The sequence below is a fragment of the Dendrobates tinctorius genome, unplaced genomic scaffold, assembly GCF_039654945.1.
Source record: "Dendrobates tinctorius isolate UK_male_01 unplaced genomic scaffold, ASM3965494v1 ptg000025l, whole genome shotgun sequence".
NCBI lineage: Eukaryota > Metazoa > Chordata > Amphibia > Anura > Dendrobatidae > Dendrobates > Dendrobates tinctorius.
The window spans coordinates 9,823,815-9,837,728 of record NW_027361693.1 but is presented as its reverse complement, the minus strand read 5'-3'; the positions used below and the strand labels follow the sequence as shown (position 1 = coordinate 9,837,728).

The window sequence follows — 13,914 nt, the reverse complement described above, 5'->3', positions numbered from 1 at the left end:
CCCATCTGGGTTCCAGCACCTTCAGCTGGTTTTCGGCAGTGTCTTTGGCACGGGTACTCCCTGTTGCCCAGCCTGGTTCCAGCACGCCTGCTGTTTCCGGGTAGTGTCAAGGTCACTATGCCACCAATCCGTTGTCCTGTCGTCTTGCGGCCGGGTTAGCCGACTCTACGGTGCCTGCAGTTTAGGTGACTCCTATGTGGGCTGCGGGAACTAGCACTGAAGGCTGGATCCGTAGTGCCAATGGGACATGGACCCCCTGTAGGACTGTGGGTTTCGGTAACTGCGGCCGGCTTGCGGCCTGGCTACTTTGCTTTGAATGGGTACCTTCTGCTACCCACCCGGGTTCCAGCACTGTCTGCTGGTTCTCGCCAGAGCCTTTGGCCTAGGTGCCTCCATCTCGGTATCCGAGGTCCAGCACCGTCAGCTGGTCCTTGTTAGTGCTTTTTAGCACAGGTACCTTCTGCTTAGTAACCGTGGTCCAGCACCGTCAGTTGGTCCTCGGTAGTACCATTGGCTCTTGTTCCTTCTGCTACCCATCCGGGTGCCAGCACTGTCTGCTGGTTCTCGCCACAGCCTTTGGCCTAGGTGCCTCCATCTCGGTATCCGAGGTCCAGCACCGTCAGCTGTTCCTCGGTAGTGCCATTGGCTCTTGTAGCTTTTGCTACCCATCTGGGTTCCAGCACCGTCAGCTGGTTCTCGGCAGTGTCTTTGGCACGGGTACTCCCTGTTGCCCAGCCTGGTTCCAGCACGCCTGCTGTTTCCGGGTAGTGTCAAGGTCACTATGCCACCAATCCGTTGTCCTGTCGTCTTGCGGCTGGGTTAGCCGACTCTACGGTGCCTGCAGTTTAGGTGACTCCTATGTGGGCTGCGGGAACTAGCACTGAAGGCTGGATCCGTAGTGCCAATGGGACATGGACCCCCTGTAGGACTGTGGGTTTCGGTAACTGCGGCCGGCTTGCGGCCTGGCTACTTTGCTTTGAATGGGTACCTTCTGCTACCCACCCGGGTTCCAGCACTGTCTGCTGGTTCTCGCCAGAGCCTTTGGCCTAGGTGCCTCCATCTCGGTATCCGAGGTCCAGCACCGTCAGCTGTTCCTTGGTAGTGCTTTTTAGCACAGGTACCTTCTGCTTAGTAACCGTGGTCCAGCACCGTCAGTTGGTCCTCGGTAGTGTCATTGGCTCTTGTTCCTTCTACTACCCATCCGGGTGCCAGCACTGTCTGCTGGTTCTCGCCACAGCCTTTGGCCTAGGTGCCTCCATCTCGGTATCCGAGGTCCAGCACCGTCAGCTGGTCCTTGGTAGTGCTTTCTAGCACAGGTACCTCCTGCCTAGTAACCGTGGTCCAGCACCGTCAGCTGTTCCTCGGTAGTGCCATTGGCTCTTGTAGCTTTTGCTACCCATCTGGGTTCCAGCACCGTCAGCTGGTTCTCGGTAGTGTCTTTGGCACGGGGACTCCCTGTTGCCCAGCCTGGTTCCAGCACGCCTGCTGTTTCCGGGTAGTGTCAAGGTCACTATGCCACCAATCCGTTGTCCTGTTGTCTTGCGACCGGGTTATCCGACTCTACGGTGCCTGCAGTTTAGGTGACTCCTATGTGGGCTGCGGGAACTGGCACTGAAGGCTGGATCCGTAGTGCCAATGGGACATGGACCCCCTGTAGGACTGTGGGTTTCGGTAACTGCGGCCGGCTTGCGGCCTGGCTACTTTGCTTTGAATGGGTACCTTCTGCTACCCACCCGGGTTCCAGCACTGTCTGCTGATTCTCGCCAGAGCCTTTGGCCTAGGTGCCTCCATCTCGGTATCCGATGTCCAGCACCGTCAGCTGGTCCTTGGTAGTGCTTTTTAGCACAGGTACCTTCTGCTTAGTAACTGTGGTCCTGCACCGTCAGTTGGTCCTCGGTCGTGCCATTGGCTCTTGTTCCTTCTGCTACCCATCCGGGTGCCAGCACTGTCTGCTGGTTCTCGCCACAGCCTTTGGCCTAGGTGCCTCCATCTCGGTATCCGAGGTCCAGCACCGTCAGCTGGTCCTTGGTAGTGCTTTCTAGCACAGGTACCTCCTGCCTAGTAAGCGTGGTCCAGCACCGTCAGCTGTTCCTCGGTAGTGCCATTGGCTCTTGTAGCTTTTACTACCCATCTGGGTTCCAGCACCGTCAGCTGGTTCTCGGCAGTGTCTTTGGCACGGGTACTCCCTGTTGCCCAGCCTGGTTCCAGCACGCCTGCTGTTTCCGGGTAGTGTCAAGGTCACTATGCCACCAATCCGTTGTCCTGTCGTCTTGCGGCTGGGTTAGCCGACTCTACGGTGCCTGCAGTTTAGGTGACTCCTATGTGGGCTGCGGGAACTGGCACTGAAGGCTGGATCCGTAGTGCCAATGGGACATGGACCCCCTGTAGGACTGTGGGTTTCGGTAACTGCGGCCGGCTTGCGGCCTGGCTACTTTGCTTTGGATGGGTACCTTCTGCTTCCCACCCGGGTTCCAGCACTGTCTGCTGGTTCTCGCCAGAGCCTTTGGCCTATGTGCCTCCATCTCGGTATCCGAAGTCCAGCACCGTCAGCTGGTCCTTGGTAGTGCTTTTTAGCACAGGTACCTTCTGCTTAGTAACCGTGGTCCAGCACCGTCAGTTGGTCCTCGGTAGTGCCATTGGCTCTTGTTCCTTCTGCTACCCATCCGGGTGCCAGCACTGTCTGCTGGTTCTCGCCACAGCCTTTGGCCTAGGTGCCTCCATCTCGGTATCCGAGGTCCAGCACCGTCAGCTGGTCCTTGGTAGTGCTTTCTAGCACAGGTACCTCCTGCCTAGTAAGCGTGGTCCAGCACCGTCAGCTGTTCCTCGGTAGTGCCATTGGCTCTTGTAGCTTTTGCTACCCATCTGGGTTCCAGCACCGTCAGCTGGTTCTCGGCAGTGTCTTTGGCACGGGTACTCCCTGTTGCCCAGCCTGGTTCCAGCACGCCTGCTGTTTCCGGGTAGTGTCAAGGTCACTATGCCACCAATCCGTTGTCCTGTCGTCTTGCGGCCGGGTTAGCCGACTCTACGGTGCCTGCAGTTTAGGTGACTCCTATGTGGGCTGCGGGAACTGGCACTGAAGGCTGGATCCGTAGTGCCAATGGGACATGGACCCCCTGTAGGACTGTGGGTTTCGGTAACTGCGGCCGGCTTGCGGCCTGGCTACTTTGCTTTGGATGGGTACCTTCTGCTGCCCACCCGGGTTCCAGCACTGTCTGCTGGTTCTCGCCAGAGCCTTTGGCCTAGGTGCCTCCATCTCGGTATCCGAAGTCCAGCACCGTCAGCTGGTCCTTGGTAGTGCTTTTTAGCACAGGTACCTTCTGCTTAGTAACCGTGGTCCAGCACCGTCAGTTGGTCCTCGGTAGTGCCATTGGCTCTTGTTCCTTCTGCTACCCATCCGGGTGCCAGCACTGTCTGCTGGTTCTCGCCACAGCCTTTGGCCTAGGTGCCTCCATCTCGGTGTCCGAGGTCCAGCACCGTCAGCTGGTCCTTGGTAGTGCTTTTTAGCACAGGTACCTTCTGCTTAGTAACCGTGGTCCAGCACCGTCAGTTGGTCCTCGGTAGTGCCATTGGCTCTTGTTCCTTCTGCTACCCATCCGGGTGCCAGCACTGTCTGCTGGTTCTCGCCAGTTTCTCAGCCTTCTTGTACCTTCTGCTACATTTCCAAGATCAAGCTTTTTGAAATTGTCTTTGGTAATCCTTATTGATCTCCATGACGACGACCCTGATGACGACGACCCTGAAGACCACACCAAAGAAGACCAGAAATATGACCCTAAATAATAAGACCAAGAGGACAAAGAACATGAAGACAACCACCAAGATACAGAACAAAAGACAGAAGAACAAGAAGCAGAAGAAGCAAAAGCAGAAGAACAGAAAGCAGAAGAACATTAAGCATAAGACTAAAAATCAGCATAGAAGAAATCAAAATTATAAGCAGAAGAAGACTAAGCAGTAAATGGGGGTGAGTCCATTCCTCCTCGTGGTGCCCCTGGAAAATGCCTGCTGCTGCAGGCCAAACTGAACGCGGACAAATCCTGTTGTAAATCTTTAGTGACAGGCAGAACGTAAGGTGTAATCTTATAACTTTTATAGATAAGTACTACAGGAATGCCTGTCACCATAAGAAAATGAAGACAAAGAAGAATAGGAAGAACATGAAGAAATAGCATATTAAAATTGATAATAGCTGAATAAGAAGAATATGAAGAATGGAAAAAAAAATTAATGGGAAGAAGATGAAGAAGAAGAAGATGAATAAGGTGAAGAAAAAGTTGATGAAAAAAATTCTACTGCTGCAGATCATGAAGGAGAAAGTGTGGGAGAAGTACAAAAGAACGTGAAGAGCATGGAAGTTGTGAAACATACTTATCTGACAAAATATAAAAAAGGTTAACATAGTCAATATCTTTTTAACTCCGAACGTACTGGAAAAAAAATTGGAATTAATGCTATGCCATGTGATTTGAATAAACCACTATGCTTTTAATGTCTCCTCCACCTCCCACAATACATTCTATATGATTCTTATTTGTTTTCAATTATGTAGAATTAGCCAACAAGGAAATAAAGGGCTTTTTTTAATTCCGATACCGGAAGTCCCATTGACTTGAATGGGACTTCCGGTATCGGAATCGGCTATACCCGATATTTTTTTCGTATCGGGCGATACCATCCGATACGATATTTTTGGGTATCGAACGGTATCGCTCAACACTATTTCTTTCTCAATGATTTGTACATATTATTGGTGACATTAAAATGTGAGCATGATTCTTTTCAGAATGATTTTTTTATATGAAAAATCTTTGTCATTTTCACAATGATGTGCAGTCTCTTTATATCAACTTGAAATATATATATTTTCATTTTTAATTAACTTTTTAGTCTAGTTAGGGGATTTAAGCATGAACTTGAATGTGATCATTTGATTTCTTTAATACGTACTGTAATGCCACAGTATTTCAGTATAGTACGAAATTGTAATTCTCCTATGAATCTCAGCCTGTTGTTGATCTTTTCAGAAATACTAAAATGGCAGTTACAGGGACTTGCAGCAGTAACCCAGCTTCAGTGGTACTCTATAATATTGTCATTGGAGTAAAGTAATGGGAGCCAAAGCTTAGTCCCCTTAGCAATGTCTTTATTTAAATGATGCTGTCAATTTCTGACCACTGCATTTAAAGGGATCATGTCACCTGTTTGGCCACTGTAAGATGCGGCCACTGCCTTTTAGGGCTTATCTGCAGCATTCTATAAGTTTTATTATACTCACCAGGGGGGCGTTCCAGTGCGGTCCGCTCTGATGGGTGTCGCAGGTTCGTGTCTGGTGCCTCCCATCTTCTTGCAATGCCACCCTCCTGCTTCTTCATCTGTCCCTGGCATCGTGCTCCTGCGCAGGTGGACTTATCTGCCCTGTTGAGGGCTGAGCAAAGTACTGCAGTGCACAGGCGCTGGGCCTCTCTGACCATTCCTGGCGCCTGCATACTGCAGTACTTTGCCCATGGGACCCCCTGAAAGGCACTGGCTGCATCTTATAGCGGCCAAAACAGGTGACAGGTTCACTTTAAAGATAGATAAGCCCCCGATCTATCCTGAAAGAAAGGAAAACAAGTGCTGGGCCTCTCTGACCTTTCCCAGTACCTGCACACTGCAGTACTTGGCTCTTCCCTCAACAGGAAGGTCAGTACTCCTGCGCAGGAGCCACAACATGGAGCAAGGAAGATGATGACATCGTATGAAGTTGGGATGCGCTGGACCTGGATCTGCAACACCCATCGGACCAGACCACCCCAGGTAAGTATAAAACTTGTTTTTCTTATATTTCAGGTTAGATCGGGGGCTTATCTACAGCATTCTAGAAGAGATCACAAATAATTATTTGCTAGAGGTAAAATAATTTTTTTAAAACACGCAGGGAAATGCTTTACCTCACAAAATGAATCAGCTGGGATCCCATGCTGTGCTATCTGTATACTCTCTCTTGATTCCCTCCCTCTCTGGAAGATGTGGTATGATCAGACCAAATTATTATTATTCCAAGATCTATTGATTAAAACAAACTTTGTTTGTTGGAAAACCCCTTTAAAGGTGACATTTATGTTGAAATAAAAGCAACAAGATACAGACTTATTACACGTTGGAAGAGTTATATTGCAGTGTCAGCATTGGGTGCTGTTGTATCTGTTGATGCTTAAAGGGGTTGTCCTCTACTATAGCAACCCCTTAAACGAAATGTTCAACCCTGTTAAAATAAAAAAGCTTTCACTCACATCCCGTGCTGGCATCGTACTTGTCGTGCCTGCACTCGCTCTCCCTGGGGCTGTAATGAGGTGTTGTGACAGGTGACGTTGGCACCCAATCAGTGCTGGCATCACTGTCTCTTCCTTTGTACAAATTGAACATGAAGAAGAAGCCAGGGATCAGCTGCAGCCTATACTTCCTCTTCCGATTCAGTTTGTCTGAAGGTGGAGACAGTGACGCCAGCACTGATTAGGCTCCAGGCATCACGTGTCATTCCACTGCATCACATCCCTGGAACCGCGAGTGCTGGCATCACTGGAACAGCGCTGGCATGGGAGTGGAGTGTAGGGTTTATTATTTTATTGGGGTCAAACATTTAGTTTAAGAAGGGGTTGTTCTAGTAGTGGTCAACCCATTTAATAATATGTAGTGTATCTAACTTTCTTTTGTTTAAACTGTCACTCTATAGCATAGCAGGCAACTTAGGCTGAGTCTCATTTTTTCCTGTCCGTTAATGATTTGTACAGTTCCTGCATGTGTCATGTAGAATGTTTTTTCTCACAAATGTCTAATTGCTGTTACTTCTGCTGAAGTCGAACAAATCTGCAAAACTTTAAAGGGAATTAAAAAAAAGTTAAACATTTTTCTGGATTTTATGCATTTAATAGGTGGATTGTTAGGTGCCGGGATTCTCCAGCTGCAGGGGATGGATCTGAAGCCTTGTCTGGTGCTGTGGACTCCCATTCAGGCTCAGCCACTGGGATGACTGCTCAGCACAGACTTCAGTCCCAGCGCCTTGCCCAGGCTCGTGTTGCACATGTAGTTTGCTGCTGGCTTTCCCGCTAAGCCTATGGTGACTATTGCTTTACATATGCAGCATTGTACTCTAGAGTCTTAGTCCAGATTTCATCCTACTGAGCATGTCTGGGATGTGGTGACTTCGAATTGGTGCTTGAACATCACCTGCTCTGGTTATGTGGCAGCTTCTGATTGATCCACAGGCAAGGTCCTGTCTGTCTGGACTTGAGCTTTATGAATGAAGGGTCCTCTGTGCTAGTATCATGTGGTGTGTTGGTGGCTACTTTACCACCTTGTGTGAGACAGGCAGTGTAGGGTGGGAAGTCCTGCTTGAACTTAGCATCTGCACCGGGCATTCTCAGTCGCTCGTGCTAAAGCACACCATGTGTCAGAGAATGTTCAACCACCAGCTTAGTCTTCCCTAAGGGGTTAAATTATAGGGGCCCCAATTAGTATTTTTCTATAGTCCTGTGCAGTCTAACAGGGTATAGTCTTTTTGGTTTGCTTCATAGTACCGCTATGTGGTGTAACAGAGCTTGTTAGTTTGCGCTCTCTGCACACTGAGTGACATTTAACTCAGTGTACTTTAAGTGTTTTCTCACAGCCTTTCTCCACCATTGTGCTAGCTGCTGTTTCTCCATCACCGCACGGAGAACCCCAGGTTGATAATGCACCTTATTTTAATTTCTTATTTGGTGCATTCCACCAATTCTAACATGGAAAATGTATTTTACACTGCTCAACAGCATTCACAGCAGAATAGTAACATCAGTATTCTGTTGCTCACTCGTCAGCTTAGCAGTGTAAACTGGAAAAGAGTGAGCAAAATCTCCACATTATCATAAGATTGTGGGCGAGCTTATGCCTGTTCTATTGTACTAGCAAAGGTTTTGATAAGGCAGGACAGGAATATTATGCTCAGAAATAAGATAGTATATGTATTTCCTTGATACTCTTGGTCTGTGAATGAACGGGCAGTAGTCCATCACTTCTTGGTGACTGAAATAATAAGTTACACTTCTCTGTTACTTATATTATAGATTAAGTTGACTCCCATTTCTTACAGCCGTTAACCTTCTATATAATAAATATTGGACAAAATCTTTTATCTTCAATATTGAAGCTTGGAGAAATTAATGAATTAATCAATCTAAAATTATTTTCTTTACAAATTTACTTTGCTGTCACATCTTCTATTGCCATAATGTTCTCAAATTGCATTATATTGCAAAAAATATCCTGATACCAATTTGTCTACTAAAATGTGTACTTAAAATTTATCCCTTTTTTGTTGACATGAGAGCTTATGGATGACCAATTACTTAGAAATAATGAACAGTTAGAATTACAAATATATGTTACAGTCAATTCAATAAAAAATGTCTATATTTTCATGTATATTTTTTATTTTTAACCCTATGGTTGATGAATGGTATTTGTCAAGACATTTTTTGTATATGTACGTTTTTGGCATATTATTAATAACTCATGACATACAAGGTATGTCAAATTTAAGATGAGTTCAAAGTTTAAAATAAATCTGTCAAGGGATTTATGCTGCAAAAACTGCAGGCAGCATGAATTACAGTCTGCCTGCATGAGCTCAATGGCAGTGAAGTATATTATTTTCCAAAATGCTCAGGTGTTTCCAAGAAAGTATACTTTGGAGATCCAGCTACAGACCTTAACCAAAGACAAAAATAACAACATGCGGCACCCACCTGGTTCTTCCCAGCTCTGCGCCAGGTAATTGCACTATGTAAACTTGAGGGAGAGACCTGCCAATTAGAGTTGAGCGAAACGGGTCGGTCAATTTCAAAAGTCGACGACTTTCGCAAAAGTCGAGTTTCATGAAACGAAACCCGACCATAGCGTGAGGTCGGCCATGAGGTCGGCGAACAGAGCGCCAAAGTCACATTTCAAAAGATGCTTCCAGCGCCCTTTTTCAGCCAATGATGGAGGACGCACACTGTGGGCAACGCGATGACGTAGGCAGCGGTCACCACTATCTTTGAGAAGGGCATGCAAGTGATTGGCTTGCTTTGTGTGCGTCACAGGGGCTATAAAAGGGCGTGCACGCCGACCGCAATCTTTCTTCTGCAGATCTCAGAATAGGGAGAGCTGCTGCTGCTGCTGATTCTGTAGGGAGAGCGTTAGGCAGGGAAGAAGATACAAAAAACTGCTTCTGCTGCTAGCGATTTTGCCTGTAGAACACACCAGTTAGTGTGCAGTGCAATTGGAGGCTATATTTTGGTGCATCAGCTCTGTTGGTTATTAGGCTGCCTTATAAGGCTCCCTGATAGCTGCATTTCTGTTTTCACACTGCTGTACAAACTGCTTTTTTAAAAGCAAAAATACTTTTCAACCTCTTTTTTGTCCAGTTACCAAGCAATCATTTTTCCACACTTTTGTGTGCAGCAGTCCTACTTATTAGGCTACCTGCTGCCATACTTGGGACTGAGAGCATCATTGTCAGCTTGCTAAAATCAAATTCTCCCCAGTCCTATATAGAAATTTTATACACCATCCAATTTCAGCCTATTATATTGAGATGTAATCTACACTGGGCCTGAGATATTAGTTCAGTGTCCTCAAGTCTGTACAGGAAAGATGTATATCTTTGTACCGTGTTAGCCAGTAGATAGAAAAATATTCAGAATTGAGAGTCCTCAGTGGCTGATACCTTTTAATGGCTAACTGAAAAGATGGTAACACATTGCAAGCTTTCGAGACTACTCAGGTCTCTTCTTCAGGCTGTAGTCTGCTTATTAGACTACCTGCTGCATATAGATTGTGAGCCCCATCAGGGACAGTGACGACAATGTGTGCAAACTGTAAAGCGCTGCGGAATATGTTAGCGCTATATAAAAATAAAAATTATTTATTTCTTTTTATTTACCTGCTGCCATACTTGGGACTGATAGCATCATTGTCAGCTTGCTAAAATCAAATTCTCCCCAGTCCTATATAGACATTTTATACACCATCCAATTTCAGCCTGTTATATTGAGGTGCAATCTACACTGGGCCTGAGATAATAGTTCAGTGTCATCAAGTCTGTAGGGAGATTCAAATTCTCCCCAGTCCTATTTTATACACCATCCAATTTCAGCCTGTTATATTGAGGTGTAATCTACACTGGGCCTGAGATAATAGTTCAGTGTCATCAAGTCTTTAGGGAGATTCAAATTCTCCACAATACTATATGCACCTTGTACCTTGTTTTACAGTACCATATTGCTGGTGGTATTTTGAGTACATTTTCCCAAAAATGAGGAAGTGTGTTGGAAGAGGCCGTGGAAGTGGGCGGGGGTTGCTAGCTGGTAATGATGGTGTTGGTGGATCTGCTGGTAGTGGCAAAAGCACAATAGCACCTAATGCAGGAGGTGTTGAGCCTGCGTCATCGTCTGGCTCCACAAGGCCTCTAGGCTCCCTTTTCTGGGAGTAGGTAAACCGCTTTAAAAGCCGGAGCTTCAGGAACAAGTTTTGGCTTACATTGCTGACACAGCCTCCAGCTCTATTGCCTCCTCTTCTGAATTTTCATAAAATAAAAGCACTGAGTCATCATTGGAGGCTCATGGTCAGGAACCACACCTTTCCTTGTGTCCTTCACCCCTACCAAAAGTAAAGGATGCGGCAGGCCACACTACAGATTACTCCATGGAGCTCTTTTCACATACCATGCCTGGGTTATCAAGTCAAATTGTGAATTACCCAGTCCAAGAAGAATCTGACATGGAGTGCACTGATGCACAGCCACTGCTAGATTTATCTGCTGGTACATTCACTCAGAGCACTACATTGTCTTCGCAGTGTACTGAGCCAGAATCTGACCCTGATGAAACGCAGGTGCCCCTTCCCGCATACTATACCACCTTACATGGTGACACAGAGGAAGGTGCACATAACATTGAAGAGGAGGTGATGGATGACCCAGTTGTTGACCCAGATTGGCATCCATTGGGGGAAGAGGGTGCCGCTGCCACTGGCTCAGAAGAGGAGGAGCATCCGCAGCAGGCATCAACATCGCAACAGCTGTTATCTGGCAGGCCCGGAGCAGTCCAAAAATGGGTTACAAAAACCAAAAGAGTTGCAGGACAGCTAGGCCAGATAGTCAAATTAGCACAGTGTGCAAGGCCTCAAAATGTCTTCCATAGTTCGAAGAGTGCAGTATGGCACTTTTTTGAACAAAATCCTAATGATCAGGCAAAGGTTATCTGTAAGAAGTGCGCAATGACCTTTAGCTGAGGGAAAAATCTGAGAAATTTGAATACCAGTTACATGCTTAGACATTTAACCACCATGCACTTGCAAGCGTGGATGGACTACCAAACCTCACGTACCACATATGCAACTGCTTCCAATGAAGGTAGTCAGCAACACTACATCGTTTCCCCCACTGTAAGCCCACCAGTTTACACACCACCAGCAGCAAATGTTGAGGTGTCGTCGCAAGGCCAAAGCAGTCAGGGAATCACAATGTTATTGCTACGAAAGACTGAATCTAGGCCATCAGAAAGAACACCAACTCCATCACCATCATCAACCGCCCTTTTTTTTTAGGAAGTGCATTGAGCAGCAAGGTGGTGTGCTGGTAAAAGGGGAAAAAAAAACGAAAAAAAAAACTCTTTTAAATCTTCTTCCTGAGCGAGTGTGAATGAGCTGAGTGTGACCTGAGCGTAAGTGCGAACTGTGGTAAGTGTGTGACTTGAAATTCAGTGAAGAGGTATTTGGAAAACCTATAACAAATACCTGTGTGAGTTGCTGAATTGTAAGTTGCTGAGTGCTTTCTACCTGTTCAATTTTTGCGGGGCTTTGGGGGCTTGTTTAACCTATATTTTCTCTCTTCAGGGTTAATCTCTTATTTTACTATCTGTGTTTTTAAGGGTAAACTATATTGCATTTAAATCTTGAGGTGTAACTATATTCACAAGGGGTTAATTAAGGGTGGGAGTTCATACAGTAATTAAGGGTTTATAAGGGGCAGCTGGTTGGGGCTCAACTCCTTTTGGAAGTGCATTGAGCAGCAAGGTGGTGTGCTGGTAAAAGGGAAAGAAGAAAAAAAACTCTTTTAAATCTTCTTCCTGAGCGAGTGTGAACGAGCTGAGTGTGACCTGAGCGTAAGTGCGAACTGTGGTAAGTGTGTGACTTGAAATTCAGTGACTTTAGATTCAGGGAGTTTCCAAGGGGGGTCTTACTGAATTGCTGTTATATTAATACTTTTTTTTTTTTTTTAATTTATTTTTGCTTATCTTATTGTCTGGTGCAATCCCCATTAGGATGTGCTCCACTATTGCCAATGCCATCCAGTGCACGTCTTGCCGCATGTATGAAATCCTTGAACAGCCGGTCGAGGGTGCATACTGCTGTGCGAGATGTGAGCACGTTGTGCATTTGGAAGCCCAGATACTGGATCTAAATGTGCAGCTGGCAACACTGAGATCCATAGACAATATGGAAAGGAGTCTTCTGCTCACTGAGCAGACGCTCAATGGGATAGATGAGGGGGGGATGCTAGGTTGGAGCTGCAGGACAATGAAGCAGCTAGCTGGGTGACAGTTAGAAGGCGGGGTAGAGGGAAGAGCACCAGGGAGGCTAGTCCTGATCTGGCACACCCAAATAAGTTTGCTAAGTTGGCAGATGAGGGGAGTGTTAGTGCAGGAGTAGCACTGCTGCAGCAAGGCATGTCCTCTGAAAGCCGGAGGAGTGTCTGCTCCAGTAAAGGGGGAAATAGGAGAGCAGGGCAGGCCAGACAGGTTCTGGTAGTGGGAGACTCAATTATTAGGGGAACAGATAGGGCAATCTGTCACAAAGACAGGGATCGTCGAATGGTGTGCTGCCTATCTGGTGCTCGAGTCCGACACATCGCTGATCGGGTTGACAGATTACTGGGAGGGGCTGGAGAGGATCCAGCGGTCATGGTGCACATTGGCACAAATGACAAAGTTAGAGGTAGGTGGAAGGTCCTTAAAGATGATTTCAGGGAATTAGGCTGTAAGCTTAAAGCAAGGACCTCCAAGGTGGTATTTTCGGAAATACTTCCTGTACCACGTGCCACACCAGAGAGGCAACAGGAGATTAGGGAGGTTAATAAGTGGCTCAGGAATTGGTGTAGGAAGGAGGGGTTTGGGTTCCTGCAGAACTGGGCCGACTTCTCAGTTGGCTACAGGTTCTGCGCTAGGGACGGGCTGCACCTCAATGGGGAGGGTGCCGCTGTGCTGGGGGAGAAAATGGCTAGAAGGTTGGAGGAGTGTTTAAACTAGGGACGGGGGGGAGGGTATTCCTTTTATAGGAGGGGAAGACAGTGCAGATAGAGACCTGGGCACAAATAATGACATTGGGGGTGGAGATGGCATGGGGGTGGAGTTAGAACAGTTAATAATTTAAGAAAGAATAGAGGTACAGAGAGATACATAAAGTGCATGTATACTAATGCCAGAAGTCTCGCCAACAAAATGGAGGAATTGGAGTTAATGTTGTTGGAACATAATTATGACATGGTGGGGATATCTGAGACATGGCTGGATGAGAGCCATGACTGGGCTGTTAATTTACAGGGCTATAGTCTGTTCAGAAATGACCGAACAAATAAGCGAGGGGGAGGCGTGTGTTTATATGTAAAATCATCCTTAAAACCCATCCTGCGTGATAATATATATGAATCTAATGAAAATGTAGAGTCCCTGTGGGTGGAGATAAGGGGAGGGGGGAAAAATAATAAATTACTGATAGGGGTTTGTTATAAATCTGAAAAAATAATTGAAGCTACAGAGAATATCCTCATAAAGCAAATAGATGAAGCAGCGACTCAAGGAGAAGTCATTATTATGGGGGACTTCAACTACCCTGAAATACATTGGGGAACCGAAACCT

General features: G+C 46.6%; 1 protein-coding gene across 1 annotated transcript in view; it reads left to right on the top strand.

Annotated features, from left to right (window-relative positions):
• The window catches only part of CDH18 (cadherin 18), a 1,129,863-nt gene that overhangs the window by 893,077 nt on the left and 222,872 nt on the right, over positions 1–13,914 (top strand). The window lies entirely within an intron of this gene.